Source organism: Oreochromis aureus, linkage group 3 (genome assembly GCF_013358895.1).
Source record: "Oreochromis aureus strain Israel breed Guangdong linkage group 3, ZZ_aureus, whole genome shotgun sequence".
Lineage (NCBI taxonomy): Eukaryota > Metazoa > Chordata > Actinopteri > Cichliformes > Cichlidae > Oreochromis > Oreochromis aureus.
In genome coordinates this window covers 54299290-54314649 of record NC_052944.1, presented here as the reverse complement: position 1 = coordinate 54314649, position 15360 = coordinate 54299290, and the positions used below count along the sequence as shown (strand labels likewise).

Here is a 15360-nt window from a genome sequence, read left to right as displayed (position 1 = left end):
GGTCCTTGTTGTTGTGTGTGACTGTGCGGGGCTGAAGTGAGGTGTTGTATGAGAGCACTCTCCCCGGAGTTAACGGCCCGTTGGCCTATGTCACGGAATAAACGGACAAACTGAGACCAAAACGTCTGGTTCTTGAGAATGTTACAGTATTATGTCCATTTGAAGGTTGCTCTAAAGACTTCAGTGTCCGAACATCATTTTCCAGCCATATTTCTCGAAAACATAAGTAGACAGTTTAGCAGTCAAGCCAACAAGAAATTGGGGGATTTGCCATAATACAAGGACAGGACACAGTTAATCTATTAGAAGACAGTTGACTTTGTGTCATTTAAAAATGCAGGCTAAAATGCTCTTGCCACCCAGCACTATACAGAGCATCATAGAGGAATTTCAGGATCTTTGCAGCTGTGCAATGCAAGAAACAAAAGTAGACACTGAATCTAACACCATTAACCCTTCGTTGGTAATGGTAGGACTAAGGGTGGAAATTGTGACAAACTGTAAAATATATTGTATTTTACGATGTATTTTTCAACTTTTCAATGCAAGACCTTGAGTTTGCAGTTCTTTTGCAGTCCTGGGATTGATTTTCATCTTCAGACAAGGTCCCCAAAACTGCCTTTCTGTTAGTACTCAATGCTAATTGCAGGGTTCATCTTTTAGTGAGGACATATTTGTTTAAATAGCCATATAAAGTTGCTTTTCCAATGATCTCTCTCTCTCTCTTTTTTTTTTTTAGATGGCAGACCCAAGAACCTGAATGATACCATTACTCTGGAGCTTGGGAAAGATTTCCACTCCAACAGTCGCATGCAATCACAAGAGGAGACAGAGGTCATCCAGAGGACAGGAGAAGTATGGTTAGAATTGTTGTGGAGGCCATGCAAGTTAACTGCAGAAACCATAAATGTGCATCTTGTGAAGAGGTTGCTAAGATCATTGTAAACAGATACCCTCAAACATTTGCAGATTTTACTGAAAAGGGAGAAAGACTGGGTTGTGGACATTATTCACTACTAAGAAGCATCAAATCTAGAGTTGAACATGTTAATTGAGATAATACACTTCGTCAAACAAAGAGAATCAGGAATGAGGAAGACTGCAGTCCCAACAGTAGTGCAACCCCACCTAAAAAAGTTAGATGCCTTATTGATAGCTATAGTTGTATAAATTGGCAGCCAGTTGAACTTCCTGAGGGGGAAACGCCAGCTTCTTTAGAGGAAAAGAAACACATCTTGTTAACAATTTTCAATTCGGAAGGACCTGGAGCTGTGGAGAGACCTGATGTGAATGACTTCATGTGCCTCACATATATTTGTCAGCGGCAGCTTATCAACAGTTGTCCCTCACTTTCAGTAGCTGAAATTCAGGAGCAGTGGCCATTCTTGTTTACTCGGAAAGGTCTTTTGAACCACTTTTACAAACTCACAGGCATCGATATCAGTGAGCGCTTAAGTCAGGCTCTCATAACCAAAGGCAGAAGGATTATTAACTATTTCTCCAGCCAGAAGCTCAAATAGAACCTTGGTATAAGGACACTCATCCAGCAGATAGAAAGTGAGGGAGTTTTGACCAACAACAAGGTTGGCACAGCAACCATACTTCTCATGATGAAGTATTACAAGGAAGATGAAGACTCCCTCTTTGTCTTAGCAGATGTAAGCTTCTTACATACAGCTCTATGTTTAATGCTGTTGCTTGCTGTCCTGTTTTTTTTTTTTTTTTGTTACATAAAATGTCTTGGTCCTTTTTCTGGCAGGAAACATCTACCAGGATGTCCCTTGAAGCAGAGAGCAACCTGCCAAGCACCCCAAAGCTGATTATGCTTGGTAAGAAGTCATTCATGAAAGCTGATTAGACCATATTAAAATTTCTGTTTGGCACAGGAGCTTTTCGTGGACACAGGTCTCTGTTATGTTAGCTCAAATTTCTGTAATTTCCTTTATAAACCAAGGTTGTTGGACATGTGTTTCAGTAAATCCAGCAAAGTAACAATATCAAATTTCACATTACATATTACTGATCAACATGGTAGTCTAGCTACACCAACAGCAGAAATACTGAAGTCACTACTGTAAAGTTTATCAGCAGCACAAACTATAAACTCCAAAATAACCATACAGTTGATTCATCTCCGGTAATTTAATTGGGCTAACTCTTTGTTAGGTGTGTTTAATGTGCAGAATAATTTCCAATTATGTACAATTATAATATGTTAAAACGGACTTATGTACATAAGGCCATTAATAATTAACTGTACGTAGCTATTTGCTTTCTGACTATCTAGACAGTGTGAAGAAGTGAAGTATTGAAATTATTTTATGTTGCATAATGACAACATGTTGCCCCTATACATTTTAGGACAAAGTTCAATGACCGCCACCTGCTGGATGGTGAGTGCAGAGGGGCGTGTAATTGTTGAGCTGGACAAAGAGAACACCTTTGCTGATGCGATGTCAGTTTTCTTTGGTTCATTCTATGTATTGAACCTGGAATACCAGGAGTCAGCGTGTGCAACATTGGAACTAATTCAGAGGTATGTTTGAACAGTTAGCTAATAGTGATAGATGATGAATAAACTATCCCTAAGTAACTCATTATTTCAAATCACAACTCAATGTTACTGTATGTTACTATTCATTATGGCGTTTTAAGGTTTTTTGTAAGGATAAACCCTGAAGAGGGAACAAAATGTACCTCCAAGGTTGGGACAAGCAGAAAGACTGGGACCACTGTGAAGCGAAAGGTTGTTCACATTAACCCTCATGTCACAACTTTCCTCCAGCGGCTTACTGAATTTGAGTGGAGAACTTCAAATTAGGTAACTGTTTTTGCCATTTTTAGTGAATTTCTTGTATAATTTAAGTGACCAATGTGTTGTTACCTGTGTCTCCACAGATGATCCATGGCCCATGCTTTCTGGACATTTACACAAGACAAACAACAATGAAGCTCTCTTGCCATCTTGCAAGACGCTGTCTCTGTCCAATAGGTATTTTGAGTGCAACAGTTTTGATTTTTTTTTTCCTTCTTTTACCCGTTTGTTAAAAATTATTTCAGCTACTTACACTTTAATTGTCACATGTATTGGCTCACCCTACAAATCAATGAACTCAGTCCACAAAGCAAGGTCAGGGTTCAGTGCAGGTCAGTCAAGTTCCTTCACACCACACACGCTCATCCATGTCCTTGTGGACCCTGCTTTGTGCATTGATTTGGTGGTGTGAGCCAGTATTTTGGACAAAGTGTATATAAAGGCAGAAGTGTGGTGCTTGATATTATATTCATTACAATTCAGTTTATTTCTATGGTGCCAACAAAATGAATGCCAAGGCACTTCACATTGTAGGTTTAAGACCCTACAAAATATAACTAAGAAAACCCAACACTTGAGCATATGTTGTCTGCCATGATATGGATATGACATAATATCGTTATTGTTTGTACAACCATCTGAGAAAATAATGGATTACATGGTTTAGTAAAAACAAGTGCTTCCTCAATGAAAATATGTTTTCAGTTCTTTTCAGTTTTTGATTTTGGAAATGTATATTTCAGCAGGGAAAAATCAGAACAGAAATAAAAAGTGGTGTAAAGCACATGAATTATATTTTGTGTGTGTGTGTATATCTATCTATCTATCTCGATCAATCTATCGATAGTGGGTATATACAGTTAAGCCCATAATTATTCATACCCCTGCCAAATTTTGACTTAAAGTTACTTTTGTTCAACCAGCAAGTTCTTTTTTGAGCAGAAATGACACAGGTGTCTCCCCAAAGATAATAAGACGATGTACAAGAGGCATCATTGTGGAAAAAATATTTCTCAGGTTTTATTTATATTTTAGCAAAAGTATCATGTCCAGAATTATTCATACCCTTCTCAATAATCAATAGAAAAAAGCCTTTATTGGCTATTACAGCAATCAAACGCTTCCTATAATTGCAGACCAGCTTTTTGCATGTCTCCACAGGCATTTTTGCCCATTCATCTTTAGCAATGAGCTCCAAATCTTTCAGGTTGGAGGGTCTTCTTGCCATCACCCTGATCTTTAGCTCCCTCCACAGATTCTCAATTGGATTCAAGTCAGGACTCTGGCTAGGCCACTGCAAAACGTTAATGTTGTTGTCTGCTAACCATTTCTTCACCACGTTTGCTGTATGTTTTGGGTCATTGTCGTGCTAAAATGTCCACTGGTTCCCAAGGCCAAGTTTTTCTGCAGACTGCCTGATGTTGTTGTTGAGAATCTTCATGTATTGCTCTTTTTCATGGTGCTGTTTACTGTGATTAGGTTCCCTGGTCCATTGGCTAAAAACACCCCAAAGCATTAGGTTCCCACCACCATGTTTGACAGTGGGGATGGTGTTCTTTGGGTTGAAGGCTTCTCCTTTTTATGCCAAATGATCACAATGATGCCAACATCATTGTGACCAAATAATTCAATTTTTGTTTCATCTGACCATAACACTGAAGACCAGAAACCTTCTTCTTTGTCCAGATGAGCATTTGCAAAGGCCAAATGAGCTTTTGCATGCCTTAGAAGTGCCTGGAGAAGTGGCGTTTTCCTTGGTCTGCATCCGTGGAACCCAACAGTGTCTGTTGGACTGTCTGGCTTGAGACATTGCCACCAGCAGAGCCCAGATTCACCAGAATGGCCTTGGTGGTGATCCTTGGATTCTTTTCACCTCTCTCACTATTCTCCTGGCCAGCACAGGTGTCACTTTTGGCTTCCGACAACGTCCTCTGAGATTTTCCACAGTGCGGAACATCTTGTATTTTTAATAATACTTTGCACTGTAGCCACTGGAACTTGAAAACATTTGGATATGGCCTTGTAGCCCATTCCTCACTTGTGAGCAGCCACAATGCACAGCTGCAGGTCCTCACTGAGTTCCTTTGTCTTAGCCATGACTGTCCACAGACCACCTGCAAAGAGCTGCTGTTTTTCACCTGTTGAGTTGATCAAAACAGCTATTTCCAATTAATCAGGGTAATTAGGATGCCTTAGAACAGCTTTGACTATTTGGAATGGATGGAACTTTGGATTTTCCCAGAGACTGTGACAGTTTGTAAAGGGTATGAATAATTCTGGACATGATACTTTTTGCTCAAATGTAAATAAAAGCTGAGAAATATTTTTTTTCCACAATGATGCGTCTTGTACATCATCTTATTATCTTTTGTGAGACGCCTGTGTCATTTCCAGTCAAAAAATAACTTGCTAGTTGAATAAAAGTAACTTTAAGTCAAAATTTGCCAGGGGTATGAATAATTTTGGGCTTAACTGTATATGTTTTTATATAAAAATATACATAAATAAATAAATGGTACATTTTTTTTTAATACAATTTTTTTTGGAACCCTCCAGTCTCTTACAGTATGTTACTGTTTCCTTAAATTACGGTAAATTACGACCTGTTAAACAGTAAATGACCGCCTGTTGGGACACGGTATCCTCTAGCAGAGATGAATATTTTTGGTACTGATGATGCGTGATAACGGTAAATTACTGGTAAATATACTGCAGTTTATTACCTTGCAGCGGGCTTACAGTGACATACCGTGAATAAACGGTAGTATACCAATTTCTTAATCACAGTATGCTGTTACTTTGTTGACATAATTTACGACATAACGACATAACGGTATCTCACTGGCGACAGTGACGCCAGTGAGATACCGTAAAAAAAGCTATGGTGCGTTACCATAATTTGTCCAAGAGTATTATACCACAACAGCAAAAAACGGTATCATCCTGCAGAACGGTAAGCTACCGTAACACGGCGTCACGGTATGACGCTGGCAACAGTGACGCCAGTATGTTACCGTAAAGTGGAGACGAAAAGTCTAACAGTGCAATAATGAGCAGAATAACCTGCAGAATGAACAGTTTAATACATTTATCAACATTTCTTCATAATCAGCACCCTGATTTTCACCAGAAATCATTACCTAAATAATGAAGGTAAAAGTTAAAAAAAAATCCTTTTTAGTTTCATTAAGACAGACTTTCAGATTGATATCTGCACAGCCAGCAGCTGGTTAACTAAAGAGCCAACTTCAACCTGCAAGCACCTGAGAGGCTTAAAAAAATAAAATATGTAAACTGGGTGGTGTTTTGCCATCTGATAAACCTTCCAACTCATTAATATCTTGCTACACTCTTGTATTGTTTTTTTCTTCTGTACCTCAAAAAGAACAAAATCGAAGTCCCTGATATTTATTTAAAACCGAGACTCGCTCATGTTTCTCAGCACGTCTGACTGTGAGTCCCAGCAGCTCTCAGCTGTTCTATGGAGACTTTGTGCATCTGAACTGTGAGGAGGACGACAGCTCTGCTGGATGGACTCCGAGGAGAAACACAACCTTTGAAACCAGGACTCAGTGTAGAGCTGGGTGGTGAAAACCAGCTGGTTCATCCTGTAACATCAGCTATGTTGACCCATTGGACAGCGGGGTTTACTGGTGTGAGTCCAGAGAGAAAGCAACCAGCAAGAGCATCCACCTGACAGTCAGTGGTAATCTCAGCACATATAGTGGTGTGAAAAGCGTGTGCTCCCTTCCTGATTTCATTTTTTCTTTATGTTTGTCACACTTAAATGTTTCAATTTTTTTTAAAAATGTAAAAATTAGAAAAAAAAAATCAAAAACAGACTGGTCATCTCTTTCTTTGAATTTCCTTGACTTTCTTGGTTTTTTTGAGCAGGTAAATAGTAGGCCATCTAAATTCAAGTTTGGCTCACTATTTAATTGTGTATGAAAACACTGGATGTTAAATATGAATCAATTTTACTAAAATTGGTAATATTTTACAATTTTCAGTTTAGTTATTTTTACATGATTTTACCTAATTTTCCTTTAGCTTTCAATCTAACCTAACACTGACATATAAGATGTAAAGTGGCATTACATTTTGTTGTACTTTGTATTCTACACCACAGTACTGTTTAAAATATCAATCTGCATACAGGATGTTACACTACAATGTATAATTAATTGCTTAGAACTTGTGCTGGTACTGATGGTGAATAATGCATACATGCCAACCCTCCCGATTTTTCCGGGAGAAACCTGAATTTCAGCGCCCCTCCTGAAAATCTCCCGGAGCCACCATTCTCTGGAATTTCTCCTGATTTTTCACCCGCACAACAAAATTGAAAAAACATATCCCAGAATTCATAGCGCAGGCCAGCCAGTTCCAGTTTCCAACAATGGCAGCAGCTATTTAGTTTTAATATTACTCTTTCTGGATTGCAAAATAAACTTTTAACATATTTCCAGGAGAGAATGTAGCTGTGTAAACTTCAAATATCTGAGCTGGCGAGAACAGCAAACTCCCAGCACATAGTTTTTAAAGCAGTCTTTCGCTACTCAGGTTAAACGTGATGTATAAATAACTTAGATAACTTAAACATATTATTGTTTGGTGTTTTTCAGTGTTTTATTTGTTCGTGGGTAAATTGGTTTGGTTATTTAATCTTCCTCCAGGGTTTTCACACAGCTGAATGAACATTAAACAGAAAACTGATTAAACAGAAGTGTGAGATGGTCGAGAATTCACACCAGTGTCTGGTTATATTTTAGATAGCAAGGAGCAGAGGGCAGAGTTTCACTCCACTGAGAGCTCGTGACGTAATTCTGAAGGCTAGACCATCCAATTTCACAGTCACTCACTTCCGGCCTACCTGGCTTTCGGAGGACCCGGCCCACTTAGACCGCGAAGGCTGGGTCTTTAGGAGGACGCAGCCTCTGAATTTGGACAACCCCGCTGTTTCCGTCCGGACAATAACAATGGTGACATTTTACTTATTCTATCCCTTAAATAAACACTGTAAAATTCAAGTTTTTTATATATTTTATATACATATATATATTATGGAATGCCGTTTAGGAAAATATTATATATATCTTACAATCAAAGTCTGAATATATAGAATGAAACTTGAATATATAAAATGATCTTCTGAATATATAGAATGAAACTTGAATATATAGAATGAAACTTGAATATATAGAATGATCTTCTGAATATATAGAATGAAACTTGAATATATAAAATGATCTTCTGAATATATAGAATGAAACTTGAATATATAGAATGATCTTCTGAATATATAGAATGAAACTTGAATATATAAAATGATCTTCTGAATATATAGAATGATCTTCTGAATATATAGAATGATCTTCTGAATATATAGAATGAAACTTGAATATATAGAATGATCTTCTGAATATATAGAATGATCTTCTGAATATATAGAATGAAACTTGAATATATAGAATGAAACTGGAATACATAGAATGATCTTCTGAATATATAGAATGAAACTTGAATATATAAAATGATCTTCTGAATATATAGAATGAAACTTGAATATATAGAATGATCTTCTGAATATATAGAATGAAACTTGAATATATAGAATGAAACTGGAATACATAGAATGATCTTCTGAATATATAGAATGAAACTTGAATATATAGAATGAAACTTGAATATATAGAATGATCTTCTGAATATATAGAATGATCTTCTGAATATATAGAATGAAACTTGACGTCAAGGAGGCGCTTGCGCCATCTAGTGTTTTCCTTGTTTGTAGCTGCGAGGAATGGCACTATGAGCCAGTCTGCACGGAATCTTGTGGCTCAAATTCTAAGTAATGAGGAGCTAATTAACACCCTGGCAAATGCATGTTCTGGCCAACCTAATATTTGTACTAGTGTACCGCATCGTACTACTGATGAAGAAATTTATTCACTCTTTCATCATAGAAGACCAAATGCAGTGAACCTCTCCGGTCAGATAACCCCTGGTTATCCAGCTAACGTTATGGAGAACGTGCCTTCCACATCACAGGAGTGCCCCACAACGGGTCCCATCTACAATCTTAGACCTTTCACTCGAAAGGGCCCAAGGCAGAAGAGGTAAGAACAGAACTAAATGCACTGAAATTACCAGTGGAAGGTTAGTAATTTCCCGTAAGTTTCAATTGCTCGACGAAGCTAAGTAAACAAAAATATCACAAAAAAACAAAACAAAAAAACTGTGCGATAGACTGACAGCGTGTGGATGTGGAGACTAAACTGTGCACAACCGTTAATTTGTGTTATTGTGGAAACATGCGATTTCTATAATATTTCAAGTCCCGTAAGCTTAATCTGCAAACATCGTGTAAAAGCAAAGCACATCATTTGTTACAGTACATAGTTTTTGGCAGTATAAAGTTAACAAAACTTCTTTAAAGCAACAAAGTAATGCAGGCAATAAGGACTGCCTTCCAGCCAGTTGTTGAAGGATGCAGGTAAGCATTAGATCCTTTTTTATAAAAATATTTTTTTTTTGTTACTTAGATTATTATACTATTAAAGGTCGACTTTGGGTATTTCCAAAAAGGATCTGGGAGAACCGATCAGATGACTGGATTGAGATCTTTTAGAGTTAACAAAAATTAAGCCTTTTAATGCGTTGTGTTGTATTGTAGTCTGTTAGCCTTAACAAAAATTTCATATACACTATGTTTTCTTCCTCCCTTAGGCTACAGATTTTGCTGGCAAAACTAGTGATGGCTCAACCAAACTAGTTGAGCCATCACTCACTTCCAAACAGACTGTGAATGGAGACCTTGTGAAAAAACTGTTTCATCAGAAGTCAATTTATGTCAGACCTGACAAGGTCATCTTATGTGAGGACAATGAATCAGTAAGTAATCCTGAGCATTTCAGCAAATGTATGTATGTTCATAAAATGAGAGTGAAAAAGGCAAAGATGGATTTTAAACTCCCTTAAACATTGTCACTTGTGTTATGTTTTTATACATAATACATAAACATATTACTAATATTTATTATGCCATTTTGTTGTCAGTATAATGAAATGTATTATCTGTTTTAATTTACAGACATATTCTGATGGAGAGAGTAGCCATACAAGCGGCCAGGATTTCACAGAAACGTTGAATTCTGACAAATGTGGTAAATATTTCTATCTAAAAGTAGGTCCAAATAAACTGGAAATTAAGTTGGTTCAGTGTCTGTTACTTAGTCATCTTAGGCATTGTGTCTTTAGTTAAGTATCAAGTCTTTGTTAAAATCATATTTAAATGTAGTTTAATATTTTGAGCAGGAAGAAATGTACCCCTAAATACATGAAAAGTAAAAGCTATATATGTGATTAGATGTTATTCAAAAGTTAAACTCCTGTTCTTTGTGTTCTCACAGTTGAAATTTCTAAAGAAGTTCCCTCAGCCATTCCCATTGTTAACACACAGTCCATGTCTGTTGATGATGAGGCCATCTGGTGCGTTGCTACCCAAGATGTTTGTACTGTTGAATCTTCCATCTCTGCTGACACCCTCACAATGTCCACCAATCCTTCTGTCATTGCTACTGATGAGGATGAGCCTTACTCCAGTGGAACATCTGCCTCTGTCAGTTACAACACACCTGGCTTATCAGTGGGTTCTTCTGCCAGTGTTAGTGGTGACACACGTGTCTTCTCTAGTAACACCTCCAGTGTGTCCAATGGACCTACCCAGCCAAGTTTATACAGCACATCCTACAGGTATGTGTTTTGTACATGTTTGTATCTTTTAATCTTTTGAGCTATATTGTGCAAAAGTCATGAGCCACCCCTGCTTTCTTTGTATTTTGCTGGAAAAATAGGAAAGAAGCGCAGTGATTTACTGAAGTCTACAAAATTATGTCTACAAACAGACATGGAAGCGCAGTATATTAGAGTAGAACAAAACTTATAGAATTTTAATGAGATTAAAATTCAAAATGTGATATGAGCTACTTTAGTCTTCAACATAGCTTGAACTCTCTTAACCAAGCTTTCTTTTTATTGAATTTCTTTAAGCATGGTTCAGGAATAGTTTTCCAGGCTTTTTGTTCTGTTCTCTTTCAAGATGATCCCACACAACTTTAATAATGCTGAGGCCAATCTATGTATTGTGATAATGTAATTATGTCAACATAATTTATATGTAATTTAACGAAATAATTTACAAAACATTCTGGCTTTACAGTACATATCTTGGCCTGTTTGAGGAAGAATACCTGTCAGATGACCCCGACCTCCAAGAAGCCATTTCAAGGTCTTTAGACTCAAGTGCAAGTGAAAGGTCAGTACAACACAAACTTTTACTTCTCATGTTGAACGGTCAACATATTAACAATTTTTTTATGTTTGTTGCGGAAAAGGAGTCACCTACTGTCTAGTTTTGGATCAGTTTGAATAAGCAAACTACAAACTGCAACCTGCGATTTCTGTTGTCATTTGAAGATTACCAAGGCTATCAGATTAATTATATTTTACTTGATATATGTTATGGTTTATTTTTACTTTTTTGAATGGAGGTTGGTTGTCAGTGTTGGATCTTGTTGTTTTTCTTGTTCTGCTTGTATTTATATAGTGTATTTATACTATTTATAAATACTAGTGTATTTATGACAAGATAAAAATTTAAACTTAAATTAACTTGAACTTAATCTTTTTTCCATTGTCACAAACATTCTTAATTTGTATCTCTTTTTTGTTAAATATCAATTACAGTCTTAAGGATGGTACATCATTATTCTGTTGGTGGGTTATTGCCATTGAGACTAGTATATTTCTTTACTGTTTTTTTTTTTTTTTTGTGTGTGTGTGTGTGTGTGTGTGTGTGTGTGTGTTTCAGTGACGTCCAGAGCTTATAGAGAATCTTGGAGCAGATTGTTACTAGAGTAAATAATGACAGCACTGTACGCTTCAACATCATAAGGCGAAATGTGTGGGATGGAGCATCCAGAGCCATGGGCAGATCCAATTTTTCCCCAGAGAAAAAAATAGATGTGAAGTTTACTGATGACTATGGAATGTCTGAGGGTGCTGTTGACAATGGAGGACCTACTCAGGAGTTCTTTCGACTTTGCCTCTGTGAAGTCAAGGACAAACTTGGCATCTTTGAAGGTCCACCCAATGCTAAAGTTCTTACGTACAATTCTAAAGGTACTTATGATTTAATTAATTGTTGCCATTTGATTTATTTTACATCAATACATTATACATCAATTGGTTTGTGATTACATGTACGAGTTTAGTATCTCATACATTTTTTTTGGCAATGATAAAATTTTTGTACCACCACAGAGGATTTTAAAAAATTAAACCTAGATTGACTGAAGGGCAGATTCTCTGTTTTAATTGAAAGGTTTGAAACAGTACTGCATATTTAGAAAATCTGGCCATTTTTATACATGCTCTCTCATTTCTCAAAAGTAATTATTCAAATGACTGATATGGTGTAATTCACCAATCAAGAGATGCACTTATGAATGGAAACACAGATGTTTTAAAACAAGGTGCAATAGTAAATAACTGGAAGGACTTTGCCAGAAAACATCTAAAAGAACTATGCTATACTACTATGAAGATATGGACAGATGACACCAAGATTAACCAAAATGATGGAAGGAGAAAAGTATTGTAAAGAAAAGAATAGCTCAAGTCACACATAGTGGAAGCAGTGTTATGACATGGGTATGGGTAGCTGCCATAGAACCAAGCCACTACTGTTGTCAATGATATCACTGGTGATTTGTGAAGTGTAAAGGGCAATCTGTTCAGATTCAGCCAAATGCAAATGCTAAATTGATTGGACAGTGTAAATTGATAATAACCCAAAGCATACCAAGCCAGCTCAGTTACCTGATCTGACTGTAAGGCTGTAAAGAATTGTAAAGAATTTTAATCCTTGTATTAAAAATAATACATAAAATGGTGTTAGCTTTCAATCACTTGTCTAAAGCAACCATCTTTAAAGATGGTGGATAATGTATAAAATTGACTGTAATTCCTAATTAGCTGGTGCCATTTTTTTTAATGAAATACCTCCGAGGAATTGCACTTCAGTATCATCTTGATTTGTTTTAAAATCCAAGGTGGTGGTGCACAGCAAAATTAAGATGATTATGTCATTATCCAAACTCTTATGGGTGCAACTGTATGGGCAATATTTTTTTCAGAAATAACATTTGGTAACTTGTACTATAAAAATGCCACAGTGACACAAATAATGATGCAAGCTTTTGAGATGATGTTTTATTTTATTTGTTAACAGCAATGAAAGATAATGGATACTACTATGCTGGCCAGATCATGGCAATGTCAATTGCCCATGGGGGACAGAGTCCATGTTTCTTGTCTGAACTCTTGTATGAGTGTCTTCAAAAGGGTCCAGACAATGTAAAAGTCAGCACTGAGCATATTACTGATGAGGAAACAAGGTCACAAGTGCAGTCGGTGAGCATATTTTCCTTTGGTTCTTTCAATTTCATTGTAGGTCTTTTTTTGCTTGTCCAACATTTTTACTAACACTTTCCTAATTTTTCTTGCCTGAGTCATGCACCTTTCTAGTAAAAGATCAAACATGTTAATGGCTACAAGAAGGAAGAATTAAAAATGTGTTTGGCAGGTTATGGTTCTGTTGGTTACTGCCCAAGAAACTCCAAGTTTCAGTTTTCACAATTTAATGATTGGACTTGTTTTCCAGCTTAATAACTTATACCTCAGCCTCCTGATGGGTTATGGGGTTTCATAGGGTTAATGTACTAATTAAACACTGAAGCTATTAGTTTTGTATGTTCTACTAAATAGTAGAGTCAAATAATTCATTTTTAAATTTCCTCATATTGTTTTTAGATCGTACAGGCCGAGAATGATCTACAGCTGCAAGATGCAGTTGCACAGGCAGCCAACTTGATCAGTCTTGCTGGTCACAATGTTTGCATAACACTTCAAAACAAACAAGAAACTGCTTTGGATCTGGCTCACTGGTATGTCCTTCAACAGACCCGTGCACCTTTTGAAAGGTATGTCTAAACACATACTGTAATGGTAAAAAATTAAGCCTGTCAAACTAAAGTCATTGTGTTGTGAAACAATGGTATTACCCTAGTTATCTTTATTTGGTGGTGCAGGTCTGGAGCGCTCCATTCTAGCACAGTTCATAAAATAACAGATATCTTTCATTCATGAAATTAAAATTCACATAAACGTTGTATCTGTGCCAATGTAGGCATTGTTACGGGTTCAGATATTGAGGATGGGCACAAAAACAACAATTGGTCCAGGAGAGTCGGTCAAACAATGATTTTAATTGAACACACGCACGTGGGAGATGTATGCTGCAACATCAGCTGTAAATCTCAAAATGGTGGAGCATTGCTCAAACTCTTATAGCCTCTAGTGGCCCCCACCTAGTCATAAAAGCCTAAACATTCACATTCTTTCTCTCACACGGCGCCTAAGTGGCGGCCTTGGCTCCCTGTTTATCTGCTTCCAACAAGGTGGTGGGGGTGAAGCTCCTGTGGAATGTGCTCTGTCTCCTCTGCTATCAGAACAGAAAGGCCCTGAGTCTCTGCACACAATATTCTCTTCTTAACTCAGCAGTATAGTGCATCATAAAACAATATCATCCATTCACAATAAATCAGCAGTCTAATGTAATACAAATCAGTTTAACCAGTGTAATAATTATCACCTTCTTCTAATTCAGGAGAATAATACAAACTAAAACTACATAATAGTTTCACAATCTTTAATTAGGGGTATAACGTGGCATAAGATAATATTATAATCCCACAGCATGTGTTTAAATATGTTAATAAAAATAGATTAAAATTGAGTAGCATTTGGGTTGACTGTAGACTGACAGAAAGGTTATGCCAGTGGAACAAGAGACCAGATGTATTTGAAAGCAATTTGTCACTTTTACTCCAATTCATGACAGGTCCCTGTGTATCATATTTCAACTCAGTTGTTCCATGTATAGGCATTCTTTATCTGTATCTAAGACAGTCTGGCCCTGTAAGGGGAAAAATGTTCTTCACCTCTGATACAGCAGTCCACAGGAAAGTAAAATGTAATTAGTTCAGAAATGTCTCTTAATAAAACCTCAAAACCTCTTGTTATGATACAGGTTCCAAATCCCATCAAATACAAATATATAAAATACACTTTGATTTTGTTTTATTTTGGCTAGGTTCAGAGATGGATTGAGGTCTCTAGGTGTCCTAGATGCTCTACAGACATACCCTCTTCAGATGAAGTGCCTTTTCGTGAAAGCTGGAATGGCTCTGAGAGCAACTGATATGGAGAATCTATTCCAGATCATTCACTCCGAACGAGGGAGTAATGCATTTCAAGACAAGTGCCGGACCATGGCTTTCTGGCAAGACTATCTTCAGGAGGCAGAATGTGAGTTTACTATTTGGCACATTGTTTGACCATAAATCAAAATTCTCACTTTTGTGCAGCAGCATCATGAAATTACAGACATAGACGCCATAACAAAAAAGTTTGATAGATGG

The 15360-nt window shown here is 36.9% G+C and overlaps 1 pseudogene; it reads left to right on the top strand.

The window, feature by feature from the left end:
• Positions 1 to 857: 857 nt before the first annotated feature.
• Positions 858 to 2930, top strand: LOC120433943 (annotated as a pseudogene).
• The last annotated feature ends 12430 nt before the right edge of the window (positions 2931 to 15360 follow it).